The 19,765-nt window shown below is 39.3% G+C and overlaps 1 long non-coding RNA gene across 1 annotated transcript in view; it reads left to right on the top strand.

The window, feature by feature from the left end:
• Nucleotides 1-7,825: 7,825 nt before the first annotated feature.
• The window catches only part of LOC148225109 (uncharacterized), a 28,259-nt gene continuing 16,319 nt past the window's right edge, over nt 7,826-19,765 (top strand). The window contains exons 1-2 of the long non-coding RNA XR_015798886.1: nt 7,826-7,964; nt 11,208-11,274. This is a non-coding gene — a long non-coding RNA (uncharacterized LOC148225109). The remainder of the gene's footprint in view (nt 7,965-11,207; nt 11,275-19,765) is intronic.

Here is a 19,765-nt window from a genome sequence, read left to right as displayed (position 1 = left end):
CAAATATGCAAATATGTCAATTAAACCAAATAAACTCTAATGATTTGCTTTCACAGCAGAGTGGTTTGCTTCCTGTAAGAAGTGAAGGCTCTGTGTATACCCCAGTTTCTACACTAGTTTCCCCAAGTAGTCCCAGAGCAATCTTTCCTCATAATGATCATTCTTGATTTAAAGACAATAAAGATCACAGGTTCACAGTGGAAGAGATTGTTCCTGTCCCGAATCTTCAGAGAATTCAATGCAATTTTTATAGGACATTTTTTTACACAGGTGAAGGTGAGCCAGTTACTGTGTTAATAATCCTTGCTGAGTTTAATAATGAAAAGAAATGACTGGCAAGCAAAGGACTGGGACATCTGAAAATTTTCCTTAGCTACTTCCAAAGCAGCAGCTTGAGCCCCTTCTTTGGGAATTTAACTGCACTGGGGAGTTGTCTTTGCTGTGTTTTAATGTCTCTTTGACTGTAGCTGTGAATGTTGGATCAGTGGGCTACCACTGCTGCTGCTTACTAAGAAATGAGCCCAAAATGCAAAAGGTGTGTCCAGATCTGGATCTAGAATTCAAGTGTTGGAGAGCCTGGGGATGTTTGGATCTGCTATGAATAGAGAAACAACTCGAGGGAGCCACGCTCTTCTTTGGCCCTGATTTCACAGGGATGGAAGGGTTTGCATTTTTACAAAGAAATATCTAAAGCTCTCATCCAACCAGGCTTCCCCATGGTGACCCGTGCTGCAATCATCACAGGCAGCCTGACACATTTGCCTGTCCCTCTGTGCCTCAGCTCCTGCATGCTCAGGACAGACCAGACAGGACAACAGGGTAAAGGAACCAGGATGCAGATGTGCTTTTTTAGGAAAAAGCCCTACAGGAGTTTGCACAACATAACAAGTCCAAGCAGGTAACAGGAAAACCAGGTTTTTTTCCCAGACACCATGATAGTCATAATTACAGTTATATAAATCAATATGATGAAAGAAAAATCACATATTTCCAGATGTCCATGGTAAAACTACTTACTGTAAATTAGAGCCAGAGTTAAGTGTGTGGAAAAGTCCTATAATTTGGGCCACAGCTGCAAGAAAAGCTGTAAGAAAAGGCTCTGAGCCGTGACTTTGTTTTCATCACAGCATTTTGTTATGTCTCTTGTTATTGCTTTATCAAAAGCAAGCTGGTGTAGAAACATTCCCTTTTACAGCAGGCCTATTATTCAGTAGGAAAAAGAATTTTAAAAAAATTACACTAAATGAGTTGAATGATTACCTTTAATTACCATTCACTCACTAAGCTATGTCAGATAGAAAGATTCCTATATTAAAGTGAATGCTTTTGAAAAATACATCAAGTGCATTGCTGTGATTTGTTCTGCCAGCAGATTCCAACATTAATTCTTCCCCAGTGTTGCAAAAGAAAACTGAGGTCCTGCCAGAATTTCAATAGCAGCCATTGAACAGGGCTAAATAATGAATCTTTTGTGAAAAACCATCAGTACCTCATGTGTTGTATTTTGTTTCAGATTAATAATTTGTAGTTTATTAATCCTTTGAAACATACCTTTTTTACCAGATGGCTTGATATTATACTTTTTCATTAATAAACATTATTAGTGTTAAGCAATGATTCATGAATAAATAAAGAAGTCATGGATCTTATTTTTTATTGCTTAGCCAGTTTTACAGCCAAGACACAGCTTAGCCAACAGTTTCAGTGCTATGGCTTTGATAATATGGGACCTTTCACCCTAATGGCTGGCATGCAAATGTCATGTACAACCTTTACAGCTTCTAACTGTAGGGCGATCACCTCTAGAAACACAGAGGAGATGGGTTTTCTCCAGTCATACTGATAAATGCTCAGAGATGTCTCTTGGTTGCCTCACTCACACAGTTTGCAAGTGCCTTCACACAGCTCAGAAATTCCTAAACCACTGCCCAGGCTGCCCTTCTGGCCCTGTGTGTTGTCTGTGCTCTGTGTTGAGCTATTATAATCAGAATGGAAGTTTGTTTTATAGAACATGACCCACAATACACTTCCCATTGTTGTGGCAACATTTCCAGCTGGGAGGAAGCCATCCCAACCCAAGCCACAAGCCTTCCAGCTCAGCAGTACCTGCAGGCCATTGGAACTAAACTAATTTGCCTAGCAATGATTTTTTGTTTGTTTTGCTTTAATATTCCAGTGATAAATTGGTTTCTGCTTAATTTTTTGGCTCAATCTAAATTGCTGTCATGGGCTGGAAAACTGTGAACACCAGAAAGAAAATTTTTCCAAAGAAGATTTCCTATTAGGATATCATCAGGGATCTGATCGATCTGAAAGATCCAGCAACTGACCAGAAAGATCCCACCTGGCCTTTTTTTCCCAGTGTCTCAGGATGAATGGGGCTTCCCATCCTGTTATCCCTGGACCCTGCAGCCCGCCAGCCCAGGACCACCCTCAGGGAGTGTGTGGGCTCTTGGTTGTTTTGGGGACGGTCTGGTGTCCTGTCAGATTGTGCTGGCAGCCCCTGAGAGGCGTTTCAGCTGCTTGCAGGCATGAATGCTCAGAGGGGAACATTCAAATGGGGCTTTTAGTACCTGCAGCCAAGCACTGTGGGTCAGTGTGTCAGCATCTGAGAGTTCCCGTTAAGCAGTTTCTGTCAAAGGCAGTCCTCAGCACCTTCCTTTTCTAAAGACAAATGCACTTTTCTTTTAAGCAAAAATCATCTGAAATTGTTTAAAATCTGAGAATTATTTTGCCTGCCTTTAGCTAAGAAAACGTATATAGCACATCATTTATATAGAGCAAAAATGAACACATTTTCACAGCCAGAGGTTTAAGGGCACAGCATACACAACTGTGTCTAATTCTGCTCACTTATATTATTAAGCATCCATGCCAGAGCAGGAGCATTAACATTTTTGGACTCAGCCTACAGAAAGCTAAATGGTATGGCCAAAATTTTCAGGCTTCAATGTCCCACTATCACAATCTAAAGTCATCCTTATGGAAAAGCTTTTTCAGAAAAAAACAAGAGACAATTAAGACCCTGAAACAGAACTGGGCTCCAAAAATGAGACCTTAGTGCTCCACTGATGTATTGTTTTGTTTCAGGCAGCCTTTGCTTCTCTGTAAATGGTTTTATTAGAGACTTTTTAAATTGTAAAGCATCACTCCATTAGAGTATGTCGAGGGACTCAGAGGAAGAGTGTTTATTTAATGATGAGGGGACCAGTCCTACCTCTCTTGCAGATGTTTTACAAACTTCTCTTGGAGGAAACGGATCAATTTGCTTTGGTTTCTAGGTATGGATTGACAGCCTCACTTCAGAGCCACTCCATTTAAAATGCTACCCACAAATCTGGCATACATCAAATCTGGATTTTTAGTAGGGCCTTTAGTAGGGTCTGTTACAAGAGATGGATTTTTGGCCACAATATCCACAAGGTTTCTTTCAAAAATGCTTTTTACCCTAGAGACCTACCTTAAATATACTATATCCAGATATTTGCAGTTTTAATTAATATTTTACTAATTACTCATAATTAATTAATCTTGCAATTTTGTGAGCTGTCCTAGGAATTCCAGCTGTTTTAGGAACCTAATCCTGTTCCATGTACAGAAATAAGTAGATTTTGAACATACTCAGTGTAAGAAATCTGCTTTTAAGAACAACAGTGAACTGAAATTAGGCCTAGTGTCTAATAACAAATCTGTTAATCAGTAATTGCCTCATGGCTGTCATGAGTAAAACAGGATATTATAAACTCACATTTGCTATAGACAGCAAAGGCTCTGTTAGAGCATTCTTTTCTGCATTTTTGCTACTGTAATTATTCATAATGACTACTGATTTTGGATGTTGTTATTTGCCTAAATGATTTATGAATCCAGCTTGGGATTGTTTAGATGCCCTAGGAGAATAACAGCCATGATAATTGATTAGAATTCGGCTAGTAGTGTGTTGATTGATTTTTACTCCTGCTCCCAATGACATCAGTTTTGAATCCATCTCTTTCTTTGAATTCCTGAATTGCTTTTTTAATTAAGAAAGAAGAAAAAGTAGAAAGAAGCAAATTACCTCAAAAAAAGTAAAATAACACCACTTTTTCTTCTATATATGCCCTATAAAGTTCTTATTGTAGTAGGAAACATTTAAAATCAAGCAGCCCATACCATAATTAGAATACAGTTCATGGGAAGGAGCTCTTCAGCTTTATGCTTCCAGAACTATACTTAAGTCATGCAGTAATAGCCAAACCAATGTATTATTTTATCAGATAAAAGTTACCAAACTAAACTGGAGAGCTTACTCTGAAATATACAATGTGGTTTTTTTAATATATGCATTTTTACATATTTTACAGGCAGTAGGAGATTAGAGCAGATTTAAGTAGTTCCTCTAAAACAATTCAACTATAAAGCTTGAGCACAGACATGTAAGAGGCATGAAACTATTCTGTATTTTATTGCACTAGTTACGACGAACATTATATTTACAGCTTTCTTTTGAATGTATGTTAAAATGATACTGAACAGAAGCAGGTAAAACAGAAACCTTAGTCTTTAGCTCTCCTGCTTTCCAGGACAATTTAAGAAAAAAAAAAAAAAAAAAGAATTATGAGTTATTTGTAACAAAAGCCTTGAAGCGGATATAGAATCCAAGTTAATGATATCCTGTAATCTGATCCCGAGCGGACATGGACAGCTGTTCTCAGGGCCCTAATGAACCATGCACATTTACAGATCACTGATTAGCAGAACTTGATCCTGGTGGGCACAGACAAGTCCTAACACTATGTGAAATAGCTCTGGTGGTATTAAATAACAGGGATCTGTTATCATGTGATTACCTATCTGTAAAATTCCTGTTTATCTTCAATATGCTGCTGCTGTTCTTGGAGATGAAGGTGGAAAAGCTTGTCATCTTTGATGCTACACCTATTGCTTCAACTCTTTGCACTTTGATAGAAGAACAGCCTCCTTGGGCTCAGTTTGCAGAGAGCAGCTCGGCAGCAGAGAGCTGCCCTGGGCACAGCCATGGCCCTGATGCCTCCTGTGATGCTCAGGGGAGCAATAGTGACTCCAGCCAAAGAACACAGAAGTATTTCTTCTTTTCTTATGACAATAGTCACTGTTGACTGGGGGGTGGAGGTGAGGAAACACGGTTCCATGAAAAAAACAAGTACCAGCAAAGATGAGCAGTCTCAAGCTATTGGATATACCAGAGAAGACCAGAGGTAGTGGCAGTGCCAATTATGTTAGGGGCAATCCAATAGACTTTATTTATGCATCTGCTTCTGCACTTCTTCGATGATATTTCAAGTGCTTGGCTCAGTCTGTGCATTCTGAACACCTAATTTATGTTTAACAAATAAAGTAGCTGCTAAATACATGTATCCATTTGCAGTGCAGTTTGTCTTATGCATTGCTTCAAGACAGTAATAATCTAAAAGTGATTCAAGGCAGTAATAATCTAAAAGTAACAGCACTGACCCATTGCTTAACAATGAGTCTAAAGCACACATCTGCCTATGTGAGGAGCTGATGGCTTTATTAGGGCTTCAGCTGATGGTGACAACATGTAAAATACAGCTAAATGTAAAGTGATCTTTCAAGACAACAGGGACTCCAGTCACTCTGAATATTCAGGGATGAGGGATGGAAAACTGAAAAGCTTTTTATCTCATGTTATAAAGAGTGACTAAACTAATCACTGTAAAACATTACTCATTAAAATTTTTCTTTAAAAAAAACCAAGTACGACTTTAAATTAGTGAGCTTTTCGGTTATTTTCCTTCTCCTGTGTTTTCCTAACATGTTTTCTGTAACATTTGTTGTCTCTAAGTCATCTCTTGTTCCTGCATACATGCACAACTTTTCCTGTCTCAGAACACTGTCTAAGCAACACTGAACACTAAAAATGAGCTCACTTGCAGCATCACCAACTGGTCTCCAAATCCCCATTTTCCTCAACTTTGCCAAGCCTCCCATTGGATAAGGAAAATGAGCTATATTGACATCCTTGCAATAATGGTTAGTTTAAAAGCAGAAAAACTAAAAATCAAATAATGATGCTAGAAGTCAAATCTGTATAACACATTGCAAACATGTTATTCTGTCATTTGTTTTTCACTGGGAGAGGGTCACAATTTTAAATATAAAATCACCTCGCCTACAGAGGTAGAAAATTATTTTTCTGAGTTTATTTGTCCTCATTTTAATTTTCTTGAAAACTTTTTCATAAGTTTTCAGTGCTTCCTTTATAAATTGCTTGTGGAACAAGTTGTTTTTTCTGATCAGATGGGCAGAGGGGCAAAGTAAGTTTTCTGGGATACATCATTCTTCTGTGGCTAACAAGTCGATTTTTAGAAGAAATTTCATAAGACTTCTTACCACACTTTGGACTTGTACTTCAGCATAAAGCAGCAGCAGTTATGCTACTGACCAGAACCCCATTTTAGGTTCTCTTACCACATCTCTCACAGTGTACCAAGTTGCATACATGATCCAGACACTTCTAGGAAAGGAATGCAATCTTATCCTGGGTTCTCACTGGGTGGAGGATGCCAGATGGCTTTATATGCCTAATAATTTATGCTCGGAAATGAAAGGTTTGATTGCTTTGATTTTCATTCTACTGTTGATTTAATAAAGAGTTACAAAATATCATCTTACTTATTTCTAACATAATCCTACTGTGCAAGTTAAAGGAACCTTTTAAGAGTCAAGAGGTAGCTTGGGGTTCCTCCTGCTTGCAGCTACCCACTTGTATTTAATGTTCTCCCTAGGATATTTCTTTCTACTTCTAAGGTACTAATGAAGTAGCATTTCAATAACATTTTTCTTAAAGAAAACCAGCTTTTCTTTGAAGACACAAGTTTGTGAATGCTAACATTTGTCTGGAGTCCTCTTCCAGTTAGGGAATGTAGCCCAAGTGAAATGTTCGCTTTCCTATTTATGATGAGATCCATTGGCCTTCATCTTATACCTCTGAAGTTAGGTGGTTATTCTCTGCCACTCATTATGGTCCCTTAATTATCAATGAGGAGAGACAGACACTTCCAGAGGGTGATTTATTCCATCCTAAAACAGCTGTTTAAGACAGGAAAGATGAATTATGCTGTGGAGGTCCTATCTCTCGTCGATGACTAGAGCAGTCTGAAGTAATTTGTTCCTAAAATCTGTACAACAGGACCACAAAGTATGCTCTGTCATTAATTCCAGAATAAAGGAATCATTGAAAATGATGTGGCTGGGGTGAACAGAAAGTATAGCCAGGCTTTTCAAATCATACATAAGGAAAATTTAAGCTGTACTCAATGAGGTACTTCAGAAAACGGCAACTGGAATCTAATTCCAAGGGCAGACAATGATGGGGAGAGCTCTGCACAGAGCTGACAGAAGTTGAGCCTTTGGTTGTTATAAGTGTGGTTTCCTCTTTCTGATGGCTTTAATTTTACACCTTATATCCTGAAGAGAGGCAGTTAATTTTTATACTTCCCTCAGCCACAGCTCATTTAGGAAAACCTCCACAGAACTGCAGAAGTAGAAAATGCAGAGAATACTCTCACAAATCGAAACCCTTGTCTGTGTGATTATGCACAGAATAATCATCACTTTTTAACCACGATTTTTGGAGAGCCATCCAGAACAGTGTGGAGTATGGGGTGACCAAAAGGGCAGATGCCCTATCTGTGCTCTCTTCACATAACCAATCAGTTCCTCATTTGCACAGACTCTGAACAAGAAAGAGACTGAAAATAGAAGCCAGGAAGAGGATTTTTGATCAATCCTGAGCCTCTGTGTGACTGAGCAGCACAGATAAAAGACCTTTTCCCAGGCACAGGGAGTGGAAACTCTACTAGCTGAGCCAGGGATAACAGAACCTCCTTCAGCAGAGACCCCCCCATCTGGGGGTGGCCACCAAGGCAGAGGATACCCAAGGGATGCTGGAAGTCAGTTCCCAGGCATGGATGGAACACCCTGTGAGTAGGGGTAGGGTGAAAGGGCAAACTTAATATTTGTATGATAAACAATTATTTTTTGATTCCCCTTAGCTAATTCACTCTTGTTCTTATTAAACCAACCAGTTTTGATTGAATCACGTTATTTAAAGATAATAGAGATCATCCAGAGTGGTTGGTACCATTTTGGGAAAATATCTTTTGTGCTATACAGAAATTACATTACTCATTCACTTGAGGGTGTATCTTTCAACACGATTGTAATCCAATTATCAGATCCAAACATTGCCAGTGAAGTTGCTTGAGATGAAAGAGATAATTTTCTAGAGGGCAGAAAAAGATTTAATTTCTGATTCTTGAGGCAAAAGAGACTTTTTAAAAGCCTTTGGTGTTGGCTGTTCCAAAGAAGAAGATATTGATGTATGCCAACTATATGATTTCAAACACAGGAATAACGACAGACCTATCTCTAAAGATAAAAGATAAGTTATACATTTAGTATGTCTAATCAATAACACAGTCTCTCTCACCAGGTTAATCAGTTTGGAGTCTCCAATAGCAATATCCATACAGAATCTGAGAGGACGTAGCAAGCAACAGACCCCACTTTACTCTGTTACTGAAGGCAGGAGAAGTCCAGGCTGTGAATATCCTACCAGGAGAAAGATATATTCTTTCTCAAATACCTTCTGCAGTTGTGGCAGGTGCATAAGAGAGCTTGTCCTGCCCTGATCCCTCTTTAGCCTCACTATCTCTGTCGAAACCAGCCAGTGCTACAGAGAAGGCTGAGCTGAATTTAACCTTTTTCCGGGTAAAACCATGAAACCATGCAAGTCACCCTCTTGTGTTTTTGGATGTACTTGGCAAGGGAAAGAGAGGGGTGGAATTCATCTGACCTAAATCTGGTGTTTACAGCATTTGCCCAATATAGTCTCAATTTACAAGCAGTGCAGAGAAACAGGCATTTTATAAGGAATGTTCTTAAAACTTTGAAATGATACATGCATTGGTTCCATTGCTGTTATATATAGCACTAATGGCCACATCAATATCAACATTTATATTTAATCAGAGGCCTTTCTTTTCCCATTTGCTGTACCACAAAACCTGGGAACAAGGATAAAACTTTTGTGTCTTAGGGCCTTCTTTATCATCAGTGCAAAGGAGATAGAAAGTTACCTCAGTAGGATGACTGGTGATAAAATTAATCTGTAAAACTCTCTGAATCTTGAGTTTAAAACAGGGAAGCTTCTGGCTAGGTTGCTTTCTGTTCTAGAGAATTTTGTTGCAACACAGACTATAAGGTATAAATGTAATGTAGCATAAACTGTCTGAAGATTGTTTTGTTTTAACCTGAGAGCTGCTCTGCCCCCTAGAAATTGCTGATTGGTTTTAAATTGTTTTAAATAGGATCTGTGACCAGAATATCTACCATCACTGACCTCTGGTGTAGAAATAAATAAATAATCAAGTTCTTCCTCTGTAGTCCTCAAGCATCAGGCAGCCAGACTGTGGCATACTCTGTTTTTTTCTTTTGAGGGAAGCCTTGGAAGAGGGTCCTTAACTGAGGTCTAAGCAAGGAGATGCAGTACAGTCCCTAGAACAAAGCCTCCAGTGCTCATGAAAAAACTGGCCTTTTATCAAACCTGTAGAGAAATTAAAGTCATGGACAGAACTTTGAAATACCAGGATTCTGGTTTTGATATTTAGATGCTATCACTGAAACTCATTGAATTGCTACCAGAGAAATCTTTGCAATAACTGCTTTGATTTCACTGCTTTCTCTGTGAAGATACGAAAAACAAGAAGCAAAAATAAGTCAAGATGCTGAAAATAGTCATAAATAGTATCTTTTTTAAACAATTATCCCAGTGTTTTAACCTATGTCTATTTGTCAGTATCAAAATACCACTTGAGCCCAACAGGGACCAGAATAGCCCATAAAGAAATCTTTAGATCTGAATGAAAACACAAACCACTGCATATTTTCAACTTTAGACCTATTGCAAGGCCATTGCAGAGTATCTGATAATGGCATTTATGTTTATATAGTCCATTGTTTTTCCTGTGCTGCAAACTTTCCACTCGACAGCCCTGTTTCCTGTTTCCCATTATGGAAGTCTCCAAAGGGGGTTTCCTTCTGTTTTTCTTATGGTAGAAAGGAATTTCATAAGTACAAGTCAAGTTTCTTTTCAGTGCTACACGTATAGAATGGAATCTGAAAGCTCCCAGCATAATCATCTCCAGCATGTACATAGTTAGTGTTACACATAATCCACATCTGGGTCACAAAATCTCTGAAACGTTTCCAGGAATATTTAGACAGCCATAATGCAACACGTTGCTGTGTAAGGGAGAAATGTAGCTAACCTCAATGTCAAGGTTATAGCTTTTGAGAAACACAGCAGCTCCCCTTCAGAACTTTGTAGCTCACCTTCTGGATCCTGACTGCCATCAGTTTGAATACCATTAATATTTTCTTTTCCACTCAAGCCCATAGACACATCTGAAAACAGTTTACATCCTGACTTGCCTTATGCTGTTGATATTTAAGTCTAAACTGCGTATAAAGCTTGGTGCATATGTAGCCCATATATTTTAATATCAGAGACCGTCTTGGCACCTTTTTCTGCTACAATCAGCTCAGAACCACGGGAGATAAAATATGGTTGAAACTGAACTAGCAGGCAGTCTGCATTACAGTATTCATTTCAGAGTTAAAACACATTTTTAGATTAGATCTGGGCTTGGAACTATGCTGCAGTACAGCTTTATGTGTAATATAGTATCTATAAACTACTTTTTAACCACTGCTTATGGCAGAGAGCCCACAGTGATACAAATGTTATATGAAGCCCTTCAAAATTTTCTCTTCAGCATATTTTACTTAAATAGTGGATTTAGGATAGTGCCTTAAGGAACACAACAGCAGGCATTACCTGTAGCCCTTAATGATACTAGATATTATTGTAATTTCTTAACAAAACTTGGGGGAAATGAAGGTAAAAAGGTGGCTCGTTTCTGGTGCATCTTCTCTTCATGAGAAGAGAAGATGTCTGCTTCACAAATTGTTTGTACCAAAGAATTCCTTCATTTTGTTGTTTTCAATCCCTTCCAAAAAAGGAGAGTAACCAATAATTATTATCCATATCTATATTAATCTGCTCTGTCTTGCTGCTGAATTTGAATCTTCTAGATGCAAATTTGCCTTCTGAATTCTTTTATAACAGAGGACTCTCTTGTTTTGTTTCACTGTCTGTATAGCCACTGGTGAATAAGAACATTATAGATGTCCCTGTCCGCCCCATACAGACACTCTTCTGCAGAAAAGGTGAGAATTTTTCAGCAGGGGAGGTTTTGGGGTCAATCTCTGGTCAAGAAGGTGGATGTCCTGTCTAAAAAGCAAATGCAATAGTGTTTATCCACTGTCCATCTGTGTACATCTCTGTACAGAGAAGAAAGATATGGCCCTTGGAGGTGCCTCTCTCCCTCTACATGCTATAAAAGAACCTAAATAAGATTTTGAGATGAGACATCTACCAGCAAATTGCTGGAGCTAGGGCAGCTGATTGCCCCCTCACAGTTTCTTATATGCAGTCTTCTCTTCCTTTCTCTCTCCTGTGGTATGCCAAATGGTGCAAATACGTGATGGGGAAAGAGGAAGAAAACACTTTGGTAGTTGCTTGCTCTCTCTACTCTGAAAAGATACACCATGATATCATAGGTAACTCTCTGCTTCTCTCTTCTTCTAGGGTAGGGGCTATCTCATTGTTTACTCCTTTATTTTGCTTCTTGCTAAGCTTTGTGTATTGTTAGTGCCCCTGACACTGACTACTCATCCAGCAGATATACTTTCAGAATCTTTTCTTTTCTAAATCTATTCTTTTTTTCCCCCTTTTCTTTGTGTAGAGGATATGTACTGGCTTTGTGGAATCCCTGTAGCAAGTTGTGAATGATGTATGAACTGAAAAATCTTTGCCTGGTACACAGTAGGAATATAGAAAGTGCTGCGCAGTCACTGCTGTGCTGTGCTTTTTTCCTACATATACAGACACATAGTAGTCATTTCATATTCATTTTGACAAACCCTTTATGTCCAGACACCATGAGATGGGATGGCTTGTGTACCGTTGGCCTGCACTGGATTATGTATCAGAGACATTTTTGTGCATAACTGCTCCTCGAGCTGTGCTTGGAGGCAACTGGTATCTTCTGCTTTTGCTAATATGCCAGCTTGAGTTTCCTCCTCAGTTCACATTTTAGGCAGCAAGTGTACCTGGGAAGCATTGCTAAGATGTCTGTATTTTGCAAATGTGTGCTCAGACAGGGATTTGAATCCTAGACATTGAACTACAAACTTGAGGACGTGCTCATTTTTTTAATTGGCATGGATCCTGGCTATTCCCTGTTTACAACCTACTGTGTACTTATTCAGTTTATTTCCTTTGGGCATCCATTCCATTTTAGCTAGTGGAAAGAGTACAGAATACCAAGCAGAAATGCAAGTGCAAATCAGAGAGATTTTTCCCTTCTATTTTAATGGCTACAAGATTCATACTCCTCCTCAGATGCCTATTGCTCACTTAGATTTTTGATTTCCCATGTTGCCTGAAAGGGACTGCTATGCACTGTATATTCCTGCAAGATATGTGCCACCACAGAAAATCTTGCTTGATTTCCCCCGATTATACAAGGGTGTCTTCCTAATGTGGGATGGCTGACTGCTTTTCCTTCTGTGGTCACACAGCATATTATTAGTTGCTTAAACCTGTTCTTAGATTCCACCTGAATGAAAAGATTTCATTTTTATGAGCATTGACCAGTGAGACTACAAGTTAATTCTAGCTTTCCCCTAAGAGTAGGTTTTTCATTAATAAGAAAGATACTGAAGTCAAAGTAAAGGCTTATTTTATTAAAAGCAGAGACCTTAGAGAGTAACTAGAGGTTACTGACTAAAGCACCAGAATCCTTGTTTACATTATATAAATCACATTCCTGCTCTGAGCCTCAGTTTCCTATCTTAAAAATAAGGAAAACCAGATAGCTTTTCAGTTCTGGAGACTGACAGTTGAACAGCATCGGACAAACATTGCTGATGTGTGTAAAGTGTGAGCAAAAGACAAGCAAACAGATGAGACCAGAGGGAGAGAAGCCGCAGCTGGGTAGGAGGATACACCCAGATCACCTGAAAACAGGGTGTCAGAAATCCTTATGCACAGTGAGAAGGTAGAGAAGGTTTGCAAGGGGAGGTGGTGCACAGCCACTCCAGCTGCAGAAGTCCTGGAGAAGATGGGCAAATCATGCACAGAGAATTACTGTCTCGGGAAAGGAAGTCAGGAAGAAAAATACAGGATTAGCTACAGCTGAGCCCACTGTTTTTCCCTAGGCTTCCCCAGGCTACGGGCTGAGGGCTCCAGGCTCCCGAATAAGGGGGCTGCGCTTCTCCAGCTGACACTGTTTCAAGATGTCAGGAGCCTGTTCTTACTGCAACAATTAATATAAAAAATTGTTATCAGCAACTATTGTTTTGTTATGTCTTTATCTCTAGTTTCCCCAAATAAAGCAGACTTTTACCGTATGCCCCAAATAGTAGGCTATTTATGAGGGGCTTTTTACGATTGCAAATCAAGAGTATCCTTGGCAACATTTCTTTCCCATTCCTGGTAATCAGCTGCTGAACCCTAACCCAGATATGTTTGATATTCTCTGCATTCATGCTTGGGCAAACGAAGTTGATTCCTGAGCCTGTGAACACATTGAAACTGTTGCCTCATTCACTCCAACCTTGGCAGGAGTAAATTGGACCAAGGTGATACTCCTGGCCATGCTTTCAGGATAATTTCTTTCTTTTCACTACGGAACCCTGATGTGGTCATGCCCTAACCTTTCTTTGTGTCAGTTCTCCTGCTGGGGGAGTTAAAGAGTGAAAAAAAGACTTCTGCACTTGCTTGAATTCAGCAGAGAGCAGCTAATGAGCCCTCCTGATCCCCCTGCACCGGGGTGTGCAGCCACGGCAGCCACAGCTCTGCCTCTGCCATGGGACCCGGGGCAGCCCTGCAGCCTCCCCTCCATCCCAGCCGGGGTGCTGGGATGGATGGATGGATGGATGGATGGATGGATGGATGGATGGATGGATGGATGGATGGATGGATGGATGGGCAGCCAGGGATGCCCTGAGCCCAGCACAGTCCCACTGCATCCCTGCAGCTTGGGGATGGGCACCCAGCTGCTCCCCAAGCAGGCACACATCTTCCATTGACTTCCAGATGCTTTTGTTGGCCACCTCAAACCACCCAGGCAATATCTGCTGTGCTGTGGGTGTGTCTTATACATTATTTTTGTGATGATATTATGGCATCATGTGCATCTTTCACTGCTGTTTTTTTTTTTGTTTGTTTGGGTTTTTTTACATTGTCTTATGCTCATAAAACAGTGTATGATACTCCTCACCAACCAGACGTGTGCTCTTTGGTGCAAGAGTAGCCTATAAATTGGTTTTGGATGCTTGCAGGAAGCTGCTGTAAAAATGCTTCTTGGTAGTTAGAATGTTCTGGAAACTTATGATTTTTGTTATCAAAATGTGTTAAAATCAACTATGTAGTATACTCTGCATTTTTTTAATGCCCCATAGGCTTTCTCAACATTCTACTTTTTAAGAGTTTAAACTAATACATCCGAGTCTCTATCACCCAATTTTTATTCATGGATTGAAGGTAAAAAACAACTGTTTCCTGTTTTTTTAGTATGTGATCAGTTTTCCAGCCTGAATGAGTGTCTTGAATAAATCCAAATGCAATAAAAACCTTCTCTGCACCTGTGGAGAAGCTACAGCTGGCAAAAGCAAACATTTTTTCAGGTGTTCAGTCATCAAAACCTTAGAGTAGTGGGACTCTCTTAAAATTTCAAGAATAAATATGTTTAACTCAAGTATTATTTTTAATTTAATATGAAATGGCCTGAAGTTATTTCTGTAATCTTAGGCCTTTGTATAGGTTAACCCAATTTCAGAGTTGATTTTAATTATGTAAATATTTTAATGAGTCTGTAATAGCAACACCTAAATACAGACCCTATGGTTATTATTTCTGAGTACTAATTTTTGCACCCTTTGTCTGTAGAAGAAGTTGATTAGAAATTTCCAACCACTAAATCATATTGAGAGAGTAACTGTAATGTTAAGGGCTATTTTCAATTTAAGAAGATAAAAAACTGTGATTACCACATAAAGTGATTAGAAGCCAGAAATGTTCCCAAGTAGGCAATTTTTTTAAAGACTTGGTATTCTTTATTCAGAATGTTTGAGCCTCTTTCTGCAAAACAGGGGTCTGGCCTGTTCACTGCTCCTTTCTGGGTGGGGGCTCTTCTTTCCCAGGTAGGATGGTCTTTTTGTCATGGCTGGAGCATAGTGATCCAAAGAGGGATTTAAAAGTATCTCTACTGAAATGGCTCTCTGAGGTGGATACAGGGATAGGTACCAGGCATTTTAATGTGTCTGCTTGGGAAGCTGAGCAGTGTGCTATCAGTGGCCCAGTCGTGAGCAATCCTCATCACCTCCCCTTTGGTGAAGCCAGCTGCTAACAGGCATTTCAGGGCTGAGTCTGCTGTTTACAGGAAAGCAAATCATGGCTGTGTCTGCAGAGAGGGAGCACTCAGAGTGAATCTGTGCCATGGTGCCTCCACAAACAGAGACCAGGAGAGCCCAGCCCAGGGATGCTCCGAGGCCCCGTGCAGGGCTGCTCGCTGGGGTCCAGGTCCAGCTGCAGCCAGGTGTTTTGGGGTGCACTGAGCTGATAGCAGGGCCCTGGGGGTGAGCTGTGCCACCCAGCCAGACCCTGCACACCCAGAGTGGTGCTGCCACAGCAGGACAGAGTGTCCCACACCAGCCAGCACACACCCCACGCTCGTGTGTGCACTGCTGCCTTACACTAGTCCACAGTGATTACTTACAGATATTTACTTTAGCACATGGCATATAGAACATTAAAAGGGGTTTGAAAATCTCTCAGTTTTTCAACTTCTGAAGGATTATTAACTTCAAAGTCTGAAGAAATGTCGGCCTTATATGCTTGGAAATGCCAGCAGCTTTTGCATATCCCCACCACAGTACCAAGCAACCCCCAGCAGAGAGAAACGATTACTGCCTCCATGGCATAAGGATGGCTTTTGATCTCCTAACATATTGGAAATTACTTAAAGGTAAGCCATCTGCTAGCTGAGGAACAAAAATAGATTACATCACACCCTGCTAGAAAGATTGTGTTAAATCCTGTGTATCAAGGCTTTTAATAATTCTAAATTAAGTCAGTTAATAGGATTAGGTACACATTTTCCTTAAGCTTCTTTCAGCAACTATTCACAAAAAAACTTTTTTTGGTTGAGATCTCTAAAATTCATGTATGTTTCACTGTGAATAAAAGAGTTCAGTCCAGAACAAAATATTTCTTTAGATCATAATTGCTCTCCAAAAACAGAGTAGGAGAGCAGGTCAGTGTGCAGGGAGTGGGAGGAACCCGAGCTCTTCATTTTTTGCTGGTAAGGTAAAATTAACTGCAAATGTTGGATTGCTTAGCCAGGATACGGAAACTATTTACCTAAGATGTAACCTGTCCTTAAAACATTTTTCAGAAAACTGTTGAAGTTCCTGAAATAAATAAATAAGTCTTTATTTTTTCCTTTGATTTTTTGGGGGTTTTGTTTTGCTTTGTTTTGTTTTGTTTTTCCCCCAAAGTGGTTGGCTGCCTAAGAAAGGTGATTTAGACCTGTTCTATTTACACTTAGAAGAAACTTTGACTAGTATTCCTTGTAACTGGGAGACCATAAACCTTATTATTTTGGCTTTGACACTGTCTGAGAAAAGATGCTCAGATGACAAATCTCCTATGTTTCTTTCACTGCTACCTCCTTCTGGTCCTCGGCAATCTATGAATCATGGACTACAGTAGCTGAAACTGCAAGTATTTGGATTTAATAGGATTTAGTGGACTCTTCCCTTAATCTGTGCCATTATTTTCCAAGTTTATTTATAGTTTTGTGTTCTGTTACGTTCTTTGGCAGTGAGATTAATGATTAAGGTTTGTGTTGTAACTACTTCCTTTTGTTAAAAACGTTTGAGCTTATAATTTTATAAGGGGACCATGTACTAACTACTTTTCTCACCAGAATTAAACCATTTGGAATCATGTTTGGATGCAAGACGATTTGGGCAGGTACTATTTAGAACTTGCTTTTTATATGTGTTGCCATTTTCTCCTGTGAATTAATCAGAGGCTGTTTTACTATATCCTTATCAAAAACACATGAAACTAGAATTACTTGTATTTTCCATTCTTTCATGTGGTCTAGGATTTATTACTGAAGTCTTTTAATGTGACAGAAGTCATTCTGATTACCATTAAGAAATCCTGCTTAGTCAACAAACATTCATAGCCTTACATGGATCAGTAGTTAACAACTATGGTAAGTGGTGTCTTCCTCTAAGGGTAATTTATTTCATATCAAAGCAAACTATCCCCCCATAAAATAAGTCTACAAGAATCTGGAAAGCATAAGTTAGAGCCAGACCCTGAATGTATTTCTGAGCAATGCAACAAGTGAAAAAATAAAGGAATTGTGGCCCCATGCCATAAAAACTTCTGGGCAGAAATTTGGGGGGTTGTGTTATCTCAGACACTGTTACAGTCCTGGGATTACTCTTGTGATCAAAATTAAGTATATATTTCTTTTCTATATGTGGACTCTAGAAGGAATTACTTGTGTTAGATTAGAGTTTGGAAAGCAATGACTCCAACTAGCTGGTTATGGTTTTACACTGATTAGCACAGAAGTATTTTCCATTTCTAATGGCAAATACACCATCATGTAAATGTTAGGACAAAAGCAAAGGACAGTGTTGGCAAGTATGGAATTACAGCAAAACAATAAAAAGAATCCTTATTCAACTTCTGTGTTCTGGCAGTTAAATGTTTCTGGAAGTTTGGTTCAGTAGAACTGGGAAGGTTGATGGCACAGGGAAAGTGAAGTGCCTTATACTTCATTAAAATGGAAAGTGAAACACAACAGGGCATTAGAAACATTTAAAGATGAGATATCCAGGAGGATATCTTATATTGACTGGGAAAATATGTGGTTGTCTTTGCAACAAGCAGAACACATGATTGTGGATTTTGCTGATATTGGACTTTGAAGCAGAAGCCACCACACAAGCATTTATTGCATAGCTGAATGTTCCATCTATATGCCAACTAAGTAATCTAGAGAGAGCTGAGGAGCAAACTTTACTGCAACTCATCCAATCTGTTAATCTTGGCCTTCAGACATCCTTTTGTCTCGTTGAAGAGCTGTTTCTTTTCCATGTCCTTGCCTTTTCCAGTGTGAAACTGCCAACAGTATCTCTGAAAAGCTGAAAAGGAGGACTCACTTTGGAGCTACTGTACAAACAGTAATTCTCACAACTTCCATCCACCAGCTGCCTACCCCAAGGAGAGGTTTAGAGTCCTCAAACCCCTAGTTTACAAACTGTCCACTTCAGAACACATATCAACACTAAATAATTTTAAAATATAAGTATGACCTTACTACTTCAGATCAAATGTCAATGTAGCTCTCTTTTCTGCATCCAGAAGTGGATGCAGACATGTGTCTCTGAAAAAAATAAGAGCATGCCAAGTCTTCATGGTACTTTGCAATAAGCCTCACGTTCAGCTTTTAATTATTTTCAGCTCCATCTGCCTGCAGTGCACACCCACTAGGTCTGACACTGGAAGAGTCTATGAGGGAACATTCTCTGTCAAGCTCTTGGTGCCAGTTCCAGCCTTTGTCAGGCCTCATCACCAAGAATCTGTTTAGGCATATTGAAACCATTTTGGGACAAGGAGATCACAATTTGTAGAGTTTTAGGACATTGGTAAATCGTGGCTTTGTATAGTGGCATAGTGATATTCTTCACTTTGCTCCTTTCAATAAGATTCTTAATGTTTGGCTTGCTTTTTTGATCACTAATTAATATTTATATGACACTTTCATCGTTATCCACCTTCACAGCTAGGTCTTGTTCCTGAGTGGTAAGATCATCTTAGAGCCCACCATTTTCTCAATTTAGAATTTTCTCATACCCATCACTTTACATTTATTAACAGTGAATTTCCTTTACCATTCTATTGCCCAGTTGTTTAGTGAGCCCTTTACATTTGGGCCTTGCCCTTTGATATTCTGGTAACTAAGCATAATTTGCAAGCTTGACCTCACTGCTCATCCCTTTTGAAGAACATTTTAAATACATCAACAGTCCCTGCAGAATTCTTCTGGTGAGTTAATTTCAACGTGAAACTAAACATTTACTCCTAACCTCTGTTTTCTGTCTTTCATTCAGATATTCATCTAAACAAAAATTCCCCTTTAAACATCCCCCAGATGTTTAGCTTTCTTAAAAGCTAAATCTTTACTGAGGGATTTTGTAAAAAGCTTTTTGGAAATCCAAGTAGACTGTACCTACCAGGTCACCCTTATCTACATGCTTTTTTATTTTTTAAAGAACTCTACATTTATAAAGCAATACTTCCATGGACAAAGACATGGAGTAGTTCCAGATGTGCATTATTTCTATTCTTATTAAACACGCTACTGATGTACCCTGTATAGATGTCAATCTTGCAGGCCTGCAGTTCTTCAGATCTTCCCTGGAATAATTTCTAAAAACTGACACCCCATTTGTCATTCTTCAGTCCTGCTGCTAAGGCAATTTCAGCAAGAAATTACACGCCCTTGCTATAATTCCACTATTGCATCCTTACATTGTCCTAGAACAACGAGCTGAATAACATATG

Source organism: Sturnus vulgaris, chromosome 1 (assembly GCF_052056855.1).
Source record: "Sturnus vulgaris isolate bStuVul1 chromosome 1, bStuVul1.hap1, whole genome shotgun sequence".
In the NCBI taxonomy this organism is placed as follows: Eukaryota; Metazoa; Chordata; class Aves; order Passeriformes; family Sturnidae; genus Sturnus; species Sturnus vulgaris.
The sequence above is the reverse complement of the archived record's forward strand: the minus strand, read 5'-3'. Positions and strand labels throughout refer to the sequence as shown.